We start from the raw sequence: 9,923 nt of genomic DNA on the forward strand, positions 1-9,923 counted from the left end.
TTTCTGTCACTTTCAGTGAAGGACATGTGACCTCCCACTCCTCCAAGCCAATTCTCCATATTACTGAAGCACATTATATTACAAATCCTCTAAATCATATTACTTTAAATCATCCTATCAGAGAGAGAGAGTGTGTGTGTGTGTATTTATTGTCTAAAGAGGTGAATTTGTGATACTGGCAGTTCATCTACTTCATTATCTCCGTGTGAGACACACACACACTCTCACAATGTCACACCTAGTCCCTCTGTATCCCTGAGAGAGACCATAACAAGCCATCCTATCTCATGTCTACCTGCTCTCTCTCTCTCTCTCTCTCTCTCTCTCTCTCTCTCTCTCTCTCTCTCTCTCTCTCTCTCTCTCTCTCTCTCTCTCTCTCTCTCTCTCTCTCTCTCTCTCTGGGAACATCTCATCACATCCTGCCCTCCAGCCTTCACTGACAGTCCCGGTGAGATTCACTTCCAGAGATTAGCTGATGAAGCTGTGTGTGTTTGTGGAAGTCTTTGTGTGTGTTTAGGAATCAAGGCTCTATCTGTTACAACGCACTGTGTATGCTGGTGTGGTATCACCAACCGTTTAAAATTCAAACAGGGTCCATACTAATGAATGGCCCCTGCTTTCCGGGCTCTCAGGGCTGTCACGGATAATAGTGAGGAGGTGAAGGAGTGCAGGGATGGAGGGAACCTTACAGACATGGATACACATCTAAACACCAGCCTCGTTCTTGCATCATCTCATCCATAAAGCAGGCACAGGATCAGGCTTTGGGTTTTTTAAAGCAACAACATGCTTTAAATTCTCAGGCTTTAAATTGGCTATAATTTTCTAGAGCTCAGGTTCAATTTAAATAATTTACTGTTTACATACACAGTATATAATCTAATTAAGTGTTAATATTAGCAGCATGAATTTTAAAGGGCCAGTGAAGCTGTTATTTGTTTTATTTAAAGGGAAATTTGCATTCAGGGGGGAATGTTTAATGAACTAGCTGGTACTTTGGCATGGATCATGAAGTTCATGAGAATAATTTGGCTTTAAAACCTGCAGAATAATTCACACCGTATTATCAATGACAAATGTTTCTCGCTGTCGGCTTACAAAGGCGCTAGGAGACTGTTTAACTCGACAGGCTAATTGAAATGTCTTAATTCATTATACGAGACGGGCGTCCATCGTGTCAGATGGAAAATTAGAATATCAAACATCTCCCTTACCATTTCAACCCTTTGTCTGTCTCAGGACTTGACAGGAAATGGCTGTGAAAAATGAAATCCCTTATAATGTCCATCAAAACCTGATCGCTTCCGTTCCTTTATCAAAGCAGATGACCTTCACTGTCATTCCCGGGTGATGTTACAAGGAGACTCTAATTCACTGCTACAGTTGACTTTGAAGGCTCTGCTTTAGTCTTTTGGTATTTTGACTGAATTGATAGAGCTAATGAATATCCTTCTTAAAGAAAAAAATCTCACGAACATCACATATAATTTTTAGACACTTTTCTTTATGTTTCACTCATTTTTCACATGTAGTGTGTGTTTTTATGTGACACGTGATTTATTTTTCAAAAGAGTACATGTTTGGCAAGATAAGGGATTACCATTAGTATGGACCAAGGGATTGATTGCTTTTGCAACATCATCTTACATTGAGTTCAGTATCATTTTTTAAATTTATTTATTTACTTATTTATTTATTTATTTTTATTTTTTTCATTTATTTACTCATCTTAAGCACGTGTTCAGTGTAGAAGTTAACAGTGTCTTTTTTAACCTTGGCTTACACATTAATTAGAAATCTTATGAACCAGTTAAGGGTTTAAAGAGAGAAAACAGTCCAAATTTAGGTGCCAAATGTGTCTAATCAGCTAAAACAGTCATGTTTGTTGTCTGAAGATTGAATATTTAGTTTTGGGCTGAAGAAACATGAATAATGTGGCTAATGTGAGGGAAGCTTGTCCAAGTTACTTGCCTAAAATTATCACACGTTCGCCTCAAAAGACGTTTGCTGCAGTAACACGATTTGTACATAAACACCTTCCTGTTCCTGCTCTGTCTCTAAGGCTTTCCCTGACAAAATACTGGCAAAACAAGCAGCCTGTTGCACCTGGTGGGACTAAGACATGAGAGAAGGATAAAAATGTCTAAGCGGAGAAAGCATCGGGGATTTTATTTCTCCATCCACCAGACACATTAGGTTACCTGTGCAGTTGTAGCTGTTATATTTGGACTATGTGTTAAGCGCATCTAATGAGGATATTAGCACTAAAAATCCTGAGACCTCAGGTGTAACTACAGACTAAAGTGCTATTCAGAAATTTCACTGAGTTGAATTTGCCGAAAAGAGGGTCGTTTTTCAATTTTTTAATATTGCACAATAATGGCTTGAGCAACTGATGGCAGGATACCACAATATGTCATGCTTAACTGGAGACACTGCTTATCTTATGAACTGAATTTCTGATGGATAAAATGATACAGTAATAAAAAATTATTGCCAGAACATTTTTCTCTTGTTTTCTACAAGAAAAAAACATGAAAAACATGAACAATAACTTGATAAAACAGCAAGGCCAAAATCTGGTCCCAGGGCCAAACACATCCCACGGACAGATGTTAATTGGATCAGTGTTTTTCTTTGTAAATGTGTCCCACCAGCTAACACATCGCAATGTTTCCTTTCACTTGACAGTTGCAACTAAGTATGTTGGCACAGTTAGCTTAATTGCAGAAGACTTTAATATTTTCCTCTGCAAATGAATTTACTGAGTGATATTTAGTCATGGCTACAGATAAAAATCACAGTGTTTACAGTAAAAACAGGTGAAGAAATGAATACATCTAGAAAAAAAGCATGTGAAACTGCAATAAAGCGTCTGCCTCATAGGTCAAGAGACTTGCAGTAATTAAGGAATTTAATATCATGATACATTATGAAGCAAATCACGGGCAGAGCAGAGAAAGTGAAGCAGCTGGAAGCGATCCTGGAAGAAAACTTTTTAGCGGAGCAAACGGGGCGCAGAATATTACAAGAGCTATTAAGTGGAGATGATTCCAAACACTGAAAATGAAAAAAGCGTGTATTTATGAATATCATCTTGCGTGTCACAACTACAGCTGTCAGGTAACACCCTACTGACGTTACAATTAAATTCACTATATTGGAGATTTAATATAATATTTTACTAAAAGCCCTCAGATATTGTGGTCTAAACTTCATCGTGTACGGTTTTACTCTGAAACACAGGAGGCATCAGTTACACTCATAGATTAAGGATTTCGTTGCATGATTTAACTGCATGAATCATAACTTTATTATCTATGAATACTGTCCACTGTAATTGTGGCTCCAGCTTGTCACACTTTACTGTACATAAAAGGAAATTATTCATTTAAAGGAGAAGTTAATGTCAAATAAACATATAGAGTGTCCAAAACACCTTTAACTGCTTTTCAATTTTATCCCCACTTTGGATAAAAGCGAAAGCAAGTGAACCTTCTGACACTATTATACATTATAAAGGCTTTTGGATTTGAAGAATAGTCTGCTATGCTGAACCTGAAGTATATTCTGCAGGTTTGTGTAACAACCTGAAACCTCCCCTGATTGCACCATATGGGAGTGATGAGGCGAAATCAAGGTTGATGTTTTGATGTGTGTCTGTGGCGCAGTGTTCCCCGGAGTGTGTGCAGTGTAACAGAGCGCAGTGAGAAGGTTAGTGCTCAGGCTGTTCTGTCAAATTGATTAAATTCACTATTCCAGCAATCACCTAAAATAGAACCTGGCAATTACACTACTTGTATACGGTGTGCGTGTGCCACCTTGTGTGTGCCTGTGCTTGTATTTCTATAATTATATTTCTGTAATGTGGATGTACATTATGTCTGTTGGTATAGTGATTCGGACACGTAGTGAAGAGTTATTATTGAAATTGCAAACATTCAGACCCTGAGACGAAACTAGGGACTTAAGTGCTACCATAATGTGGCGTAAAAAACTTTATGAGTGGATGTGGGGAAAAGCACAAAAAGACAAACAATGACACGGCAATCAAATACAAACACAGTAAAGGTGAACACAATCAGGTAACAATTCAGTGACAAAGACATGATTAGAATAATAGATAATGAAGAAAAGCATAAGCACACGAGAATTCAATGTAAAAACATATGGCAAAGGAAAAAAATCTGAAGCTAATCTAATAGGGCCTGCATAAAATGAGTCTGAATGTGCTAAACTTTCCAAGTGTTGACTCTGAATACAGACTTTAATTCAGTTAAATTTTATTTGTATTGTTTTTTAACAAAACAGAATTATAGAAATGTACAAATTCTGACTAAAAATACCACATTTTAGAATTTAAATTTATAGTATAATGCTTCATAATAAATCCTAGTAGCATAACTAACTGTAACTTCTAATACAAATACAGTTTTATTTATCCTTCGCATCATCACAGTACCACTGAGGGGTTTTTTTTTTTTATGTTTGATTGTGGTTAGTTTTTTCTTTTTTTAGTTTTTTTGGCTGAAACAGAAAGTCAAAAAGTTAAAAGGTGCCATTTGATAGCAGTTCGGCTGACAGCGACTCAGCAAACTTTAGAGCAAAATGTGCTGACAAATAAAAGCCCTAAACACTTCACCCACACACACAGCGCTACACCGGCAGCAGTAATAAACAGCCTCATATATGTTTTTTATTGATTCTGTCATTGTGGTCTTGTAAAAGAACCCACTTTTCTTTATTGAATTCTTGTTGTACGACACTGTTGACTGCACACAGGGGAACAAAACTATAATTGCCTAACCTTCAATCTATTAAACAAAAAAAACATAAAAATATTAAATAAAATAATGTTTAAGGGTTTGGAATTGTTTTGGATAAATGTGAAAAGTGATAGTAATATGATTATAATGTGAAGTTTCAAATCATTTATAGATATTGTGACCATATCTAATTATAGCATCAATAATGATAGTAATAAAACTAAATTAATGCGAAATTATTATTGAAGTGAATAGTTAAGGGTGAAAATATTCTACATACATCAGTCCACGGTATAATTATTTACTATATTAATATCATATATTTATTGTATTAATTATATTAAGTAATAAACATTATGATTTAAGATTAGTATTTATTTATTTGTACACTATTCACTATTTACCTTCCTGAATAGACCCTCTAGTGAACTATATTTCCAGTGTAACTATAGCAGTGATGCTAAACTAACTGTTTGCATAAGTGAAATTGTGAAGAAAATTTTTTATATCCAACTAGAACAGAAAGTTCAGAAAGAATCATTTGGACACGAATTTTAGCAATTCATGCCCAGTCTGCATATCATAAAACAAAGGAGCTGAAAAGAAAGTTTGGTTATTAAGTTTTTTTATTAGCAAAATCCATGTAATTTGCTTTTAAAATAGTTTAGGAAAATCTTAACAAGTTTTAATGTGTGCGTGATTGATTGCATGCACTTGAGCTTCGAGCCTGAAGTCAACACGAGGTGCTCGTCATGATTATGATAATGTGGTGCTCCAGCTGGGAAATGATTAAAACATATACATGTCGTTTTTTAATAACTGTCCCAACGGCCCAGAACCATACATGAAATCGCTCAGCCTTGAAAAATGCAGCTTCGTTGGATTTTTACTGTTTCCCTATGGGTAATGAATGATCAGGTTTCCTTGTCCGTGTGTGTGTGTGTGTGTGTGTGTGTAGAGGCTGTAATAAAGTGGAAAAAATCTTCAAAAAGAAATATACATCAAAGCCATATACATTAAATTATGATATACAGTATGTGTAGTATAATACAAAGTAATTGCATTTTAAGACTGTGTGTGTGTGTGTGTGTGTTTGTATGCGCACTGAAACTGGCTTTAGAAGGATTAACACTGGAGCGTGTTAGATTTTCTCATGGCTTGTTAATGGGATTCATTGTATCTTTTTGTTTTTCCTGGTCTAACACACGGGATTTAACTCATGAAGGCCTTAGTAATCCCCCGGTGTGTTAATTTGCAAGTAGTGAGCTCCAAGGTGCAGGATGTAGAAACTACAAACAACAAATTTATTTGTGCTAGAGAAAAGTACATTGGGGAAATAGAGGAACACTGGGGGAATTCGAATATAGATCAAAATGCCAAAATGTTCGTTAAGAGTCTTGTACTTTTTAATTCTTTTGTGTCATATTTAAAAAATTTTCTATTGGTATTGCCATGGGCGGAGCTAAAAGGTTTTACCACCTCAGCAACATTGAATTATTATTTTCATTCTGCTTACCAATTTCATGCTAAAAAGATTGAACTACAATTTGAAAGTGAATTGTATTGTTGTCCATCAGTGAGGATTGTTAACTAGTGTCATGCAAGAACAAATAAGTTTAGATTGACTTATTCTCCTGTCTTATTCAAGAGAGCAGTGAACTTTCGCTATACTATATTGCCAAAAGTTTTGGGACATCTGCCTCTGAATGCACATAAATGCGATATGGAGTTGTCCCGCCCTTTGCAGCTATAACAGCTTCAACTCTTTTGGGAAGGCTTTCCACAAGGTTTAGGAGTGTGTTTATGGGAATTTTTGACCATTCCTCTAGAAGTGCATTCGTGAGGTCAGGCACTGATGTTGGACGAGAAGGTCTGGCTCACAGTCTCCGCTCTATTTCATCCCAAAGGTGTTGTATGGGGTTGAGGTCAAACTCGCTCATCCATGTCTTTATGGACTTTGCTTTGTGCACTGGTGTGCAGTCATGTAGGAACAGGAAGGGGTCATCCCCAAACTGTTCCCACAAAGTTGGGAGCATGAAATTGTCCAAAATGTCTTGGTATGAAGCTGAAGCACTAAGATTTCCTTTCACTGAAACTAAGGGGCCGAGTCCAACCCCTGAAAAACAACACCTGAATTCAATGCTTTGGAGGGGTGTCCCAAAACTTTTGGCAAAATAGTGCATATTAAATATTCAGACATTGATAACACTTAAATTTCACTTAAACTTAGCTACCATTTGCTAATGATATTGAATTCATAATACTAGCATTCTTGAGGTGTAGCCTAATGTTATCGTTTGCTTGATAACAAATAAATGTTGCTTTACATATACAGATATTATGCCATGTTCAGTGGATGTGGAAAAGTTGATAACACTGATATTCACCCAATCGTCGATCCTCAATTTTATACGAGATACACTTTTTTTCCAAAATGGATATAAAAAAAGACTTATTGGCACTGAACTCTCATACACTCGCAACAGTACATAAATAACAAACTGCTACAAGCCGAGACGTCAAGGCATTTTCTGTTTTATACAACCGACCAGCAAGACATTGATAAAATTTTACGTGGCACATCATCCTGAGTGAACATGAGAAACAGCATGTGATTTACGCCGTGTCTCACAGATCGATACCGAACTCTGAAGGAGGTTTGAGATTCTATTTAATCTGCCACTGGTTACAGCCGATCGGCCTCGTAAACTACAACAGCAGAGGTCGGTGCTTAAAAACTCTACGGTGCAGTTAAATTCTTGATTCTGGTTGGTCAGAAAATGGGGAATAATTTTCTTTTTAACAGCAGCACTGACAGTAGTTTTACTGTCGAGTGATAAACGGAATCACTGGCAAATCACGATGGTGTAAGAGGAATAATTGTGAAATGATGACGGAGGAGAATAATTAACGCTGATGTGGAAACAGTAACTCTGGTCAGTGATTATTTTCCTATAACTGCATGACATTGAGTCTTTTGTTGCCTTCATAATACAGTCAGAAATACCGGCAGCCCAAAGAACTTGGATGTACGGATCTGTCCTTTCTTCTGTAGCTGGCTTTTGGGATTGTTCAAATTCACTCCCTCTTATTGTAATCTTATTTGTGTAAATGACTACAAACCTGCTCCTAAAAATGCAAACTTTAATTAGACACAGACTATAATAACATGCATAATTGATGGGAATATTGAACATAATGGGCTGATGGGTCATTAAGCATTTTTGGTGACATTTAGCTTAAAAACAACAGGAAGGAAGTGTATAGACGATGCTATGTCTGTTGCTAATAATAGCGAGAGTCCAGTTATCATAATATCGTAGCTAATAGTTTTTACTTGCTTTGAGCGGCCTTTTTATCTGTTCTTTTCTCAGATCATTGCACATCCTGTCTTGAGTCTCTTGTACTTCAGGGCCAACGAGAAAAAGTATAAATCATGGCAAAATCAGCAGGTCCTCAGATAGATAGTAGTCATAGGGCTTAGCTTTCACAGCGTGCTAGCATTCATAACAGCCCTCTATGCTTCTATTAAAGCTTCACTGAGTGCTTGTGACACATGAAACTGCTGCGGTGGGATGAGAAATAACCGCCGTCTGCTTCCATCACCGCTTCAAAAGATTTAAACCCCAGCATTGAGATCGGGCAGCAACAGGGAAGAGGAGCGCATGTTGTGAGGTCTAACTCAGATTCATTCTTATCCGAGCTATCCGAGTCAAGACGGTTGCCTGCGAGTTTATTAATAGAGTTTGGACCCGAGTCTGCAGTGAATAGAACGAATAGATTAATACGAGTTTTCATTACTTTTGAGGAGTTTTAAATATCATCTCATGTTTACCTCCAGATTTTGTAAAAGGTCTGCCGCAGCCTTGCTAAGTCCCCGCGGAATTTCATAACTGAGAAGTCTGAGGAAACGAAGCCTCTTTTCTAATTAACCCCTGATTCATTTGCATTCTCGTCCATGCAGGTGGCAGAGTGCGTCTGCATTTTCATAAGAAAGAGTCTTTCTAGGGAGGAAAAAAATTCTATCCCTTTCTCTTCCTCCTTCAATTTTCCACTTATCTCTTTCACAGTTTTATTTTCCTCAGGTTCGGATTCAGGTGTTATGGTTCGGACCAGTGACTCCAGAGCGATTAGGAAGCGTCCTGTGAGAGGTTCAGCCCCTGCGCAATTAAATCGTGCTGTCGTTTTTTAAATAAGAAAGCTGTCAAAGTCTATGTAGAGACTTGCTTTTAGTAAACCACTTGCTGTGCTGTTGAAGGAAAATAATCAACAACAGTATAATGCAATGGAGCTATTTTCCTTTAACAGAGAACCCTAAGTGTTTTTTTCTTCTTATACCACAGCAAATTATTCGATTTTTACAAACGAAAGAATGGCTTTCATCTTGTTAATATGACATGTGAAACAGAACACTGCACTGCTGCTTTCATTTCTTCTTTCAGACCAGTTCAGCGGCCCATTTCTTCATTCTATTACTGATCTTTTCGTATTCTTCCCAGCACGTCACTGTGCAATGAAGCGCTGTCCTGGTCTAGCAAACTGAAACTCTGCTGTATTAAATCTCTCCTGTCCCTGTGAAGATCCTGTGGGTTCACAGTATCTGTCCTTTAACATCATCAGAGTTTCCAGCAAACAATAAAACAAAGAACTTACTTATCAACAGTGTATTTTTAAAAAAAAAAAAAACTCTGGGCAAATTGGGTACATCAAAATCCTTCATATAACTCACTAGCATCCATCCATCCATCCTTTTTCTGTACTGCTTAATCTGTACAGGCTTGGAGTGTATCCCAGGGGCCTCAGGGCACAAGGCATGGGACACCCTGGACGAGGTTCCACCTCCTCAGGACACAATCACACACACACTCATTCATACATTATTGTCAACTAGGAGGAAACTAGAGAACCCAAAGGAAACCCTATAACATAGGGAGAACATGCAAACTCCATGCACACAGGCCGAGAACTGAACCCCCAACTAAGGCAACGATGCTACCCAATAATCCACAGTTGTTGCCCCCATTGGTGTCAACTTTTTATGCTGTTACTTTTTAATGTGGAACTGTTAAGAATCAGCTTATGGCTATAAATAAGATCTGAAGCGACTGCGTTTTGTTTCACACTTGTGCTTGACATTAGCACTTTGGACTAGTGCCA

The sequence above is a fragment of the Hemibagrus wyckioides genome, linkage group LG26 (assembly GCF_019097595.1).
Source record: "Hemibagrus wyckioides isolate EC202008001 linkage group LG26, SWU_Hwy_1.0, whole genome shotgun sequence".
Classification (NCBI taxonomy): domain Eukaryota; kingdom Metazoa; phylum Chordata; class Actinopteri; order Siluriformes; family Bagridae; genus Hemibagrus; species Hemibagrus wyckioides.